This window comes from Sinocyclocheilus grahami, unplaced genomic scaffold (assembly GCF_001515645.1).
Source record: "Sinocyclocheilus grahami isolate Dianchi unplaced genomic scaffold, SAMN03320097.WGS_v1.1 scaffold2397.1, whole genome shotgun sequence".
NCBI classification, from domain to species: Eukaryota; Metazoa; Chordata; class Actinopteri; order Cypriniformes; family Cyprinidae; genus Sinocyclocheilus; species Sinocyclocheilus grahami.
The window spans coordinates 62,011-65,227 of NW_015507576.1; the positions used below are offsets into that span (position 1 = coordinate 62,011).

The 3,217-nt window shown below is 43.8% G+C and overlaps 1 long non-coding RNA gene across 1 annotated transcript in view; it reads left to right on the forward strand.

Annotated features, from left to right (window-relative positions):
• Nucleotides 1–3,217, forward strand: part of LOC107574939 (uncharacterized) — a 9,915-nt gene that overhangs the window by 1,817 nt on the left and 4,881 nt on the right. The window contains exon 2 of the long non-coding RNA XR_001607761.1: nt 787–789. This is a non-coding gene — a long non-coding RNA (uncharacterized lncRNA). The remainder of the gene's footprint in view (nt 1–786; nt 790–3,217) is intronic.

A 3,217-nucleotide genomic window follows, 5' to 3' on the forward strand; every position in this document is an offset into this window, starting at 1 on the left:
GGGATTGAACAGCAGGCCCCTGCAGTTATAGCAGCAAAGGGTGTTCTCTCCAGCGGGAGAAAACAGCAGTCCCCTTTTTGTTTTTTTTTGTTTTTTGCAAAGCTTTGCGAGGGACTGTGGCTGGCCCCGAATAAGCAGCAGTGGTGTTCTCCAGTGGGAGAACCACAAGAACAAAGCAGCATGCCCCTGAGATTGGCATGAGGGGTAGGGGAGCAGCGTGCCCCTTAATGTATCGTGATACTACGAGATGCAGAGGATTTAAAAAAAAAATGTATATGGAAGAACTGCTCAAGGCTTTTTGCGTTAGTATTACGTCCGGAGTTGAAGGCCTAATGTATCGTTGGTACACTGATGATGACCACCGACGCATTGCTTTGAGCATGGGTATGAAGACTGTTGCAGCTGCAGTGGTTGCCGCGCCTATGCGGAATGAATGGCTGGTATAAAGCGTGGGGTCCATGCCGCAATGGAGGCATGCGGTTCGGAGACGTGAGGCGAACCAATGCTTGGACATAGCTTCTCCTTTCTCTGTGATGAAAAGTGGATCTGTAGGATTTACTGCGTGAGCTTACCAGCCGGTTCATGGCTGTTAGGGGACAGTATCCATTGTTGGTTCTAGAAATGTTGATAGTACTTCCGTTATTATCTCTATCTGCTTTGGAATGTTTCAGATAGATGGAAAAGTAATCTGTGTGAAATTATATGTCTTTGATTGTGAGGTCGTGTGAAGGGTCGAATATTTTGGTGTTAATTGTGAATTCTCCACCTCTGAGGAATCCGTAAAAGGCGGTGAGGAACGCTGCTTCTAGAAGCAAGTTTGTGTGCGGAGTGAAAAGACCTGATCTTAATTTATCCACCATCGTATGCACATTTATCCACCATCGTGTGCACCTGTCGTTTATCTGGAACTGCAGGGCTTTCCTTTTTTAACCCGTTAAAGAGAAGGCATATGGAGGGATTTTGTAACAGGCTTTGAGAGGAAGGATCTAAACATCTAATGTGGAATTGAATGCCTGAGATCATAATCTTGATGGTGGAAGGCTTAAGCTTTCTGGATTCGAAGCAGTGCGTAATGAAAGCACATATAATGGGTATGTTAGCTGGGAGTTTAGGCACCGAGAAAGCGTTGCAGAAATCTGAAAAAGACGACCACGCTGAGTCGTAAGTTTTAAGTGTCGTTTTAGCTAGCCCTGATCTCATGTAGTGTGCGGCTGATTTGAGGTATTTTTGCAATGTTGCGTTCAGTCTAGGACTGTTTGGCTGAAGTCCGGGCAGCCCAGTCGTGATGCAACAGCTCCCGGACACAGGCGTCTGAATTCCTGGAAATTAAACCGAGACAGAGAGTCAGCTATTTTATTATCCAGCCCAGGTATGTGAGTAGCTTTAATTGTAAAATTGTTCATAACTGAGATCCAGGTTAGACGCCTGATAAGACGGTTAATGAAAGGCACGGAGGAGTGACCCTTGTTAATAATGTTCACTGTGGTTTCGTTATCGCAGAAAACGAGGATGTTTTTCCTAGTCCATTGATCTGCCCATAATAAGCAAACAATCACTATAGGATATAGTTCCATAAGTGCTGTCTATTGGATAGAGGGACCCAGTTCCTTAAGTTCTTTTGGCCATCTTTCTGCAAACCATTGTTTGTTAAAAATCCCCCCGAACCCGACGGAAGGAGCTGCATTGATGAAAAATTGTAGTTTAACTGAGGTTTCTATATCTTCTTCATAGAAGAAGGAAATGCCGTTCCAGTTGTCGCATAATTTAGACCAGAATATTAAATCGGACCTGCAGCCTTCATCTAACCTGACCGTGTCATGCATTTTCTCGACTGTTTTGGACAGATCTAAAAGTCTGGAAATAAAGGAACGACCTTGGGGAATGATCCTCATGGCGAAATTGAGATGGCCCAGCAGAGAAAGAAGATCCCTTTTTGTTAAGGTAGATAATTGTGAATAAGTTCTAATGATACCTCTAATCCTTTCTAGTTTGTCTAGCAAAAGAGATGCTTGCATTTTCACTGAATCTAGTGTAATCCCCAGAAAATCGAGGACACGAGATGAGCCTTTTGTTTTTTCTTCTGCAAGAGGAATGCCGAATTTATTGAATGCATTAACCAGGGAATTAATGCTGCGTGATGGGTTGGCATCTGGAAAGTCAATAAGCAGAAAGTCATCCAACAGGTGAAGAACGAATTGTAGTTTGAGGTTATTTAGTAAGACACAGCAGAGTGCTTCAGACAGTGTATCGAATATCTTTAGGCTGCTTTTACACCCGAAGGTGAGTCTAACTGAAAAATAAAATTTTCCTCGCCAACTGACCCCGAAAAGATGCCACTGAGAGGAGGGGTGTAAGGGCATGATTTTGAAGGCGTCAGTAATGTCTGCTTTGCTGAGCCACGCTCCTCTGCCGGCTAATTTAATGAGTTTGATTGCGTTGTCCACTGTGGAATAAGCCAGGGAAAAAGGTTCTGAGGGAATTAAACTGTTAATGCTTGGAACCCCTAGGGTGGAGTGGGGAGCGGATAAATGAAAAATTAGAAGTTTTTTCCCCTGAGTATTTCCTAACTGCAACTCCTAAAGGGTTAATGCGGAAAAGTTTGAAGGGAGGTTGATTGAAAGGTCCGATCATGTACCCCTTCTCTATTTCTTTCTCCCTCAGATCATCTACGGCCTGTGGAACTTTGATAGCTGACTGAAGGTTTTGACAGGTGAAAGAGAACGTGGGCAGATAGGAAAGACCAGCTATAAACCCATGCATGAGCCCTAAAATGAGGTAAGACCCGAAACAGCGATTTGGATGCTTTTCCAGAGCTTTAGATAGCTCCTTGGTGTTCACCGGAGTGTTTATTTCTTTTTTATAAATTTTGTGCGGCGTGGACAAGAAAACTTCGGGTGACTGTTCATGCAATAGCTGCAAGCATGAAAAAATTTACAATTATTACAAGTACAAACATTCTCGTTGAAATTGTAGCAAAGAGGTGTTTGTCTTTCAGGCTTCACCTGTTCTGGTGCCGAAGCGCTAGTGTCGTGAGTTGAAGTGGTCTTAGGGCAGAGAGATGCGGTGTGGGAAAACGAACCGCAGAGTGAGCATGACAGCGTTCGGTGACCCGTAAAGTGTCTGCTGGTTAATGTAAGATCGACCACGGACCAGTCCAGTCACTGATTAAAGTGTTGTATGTACATTGCTGCTTTCGATGAAAATGATTTGTGGTATT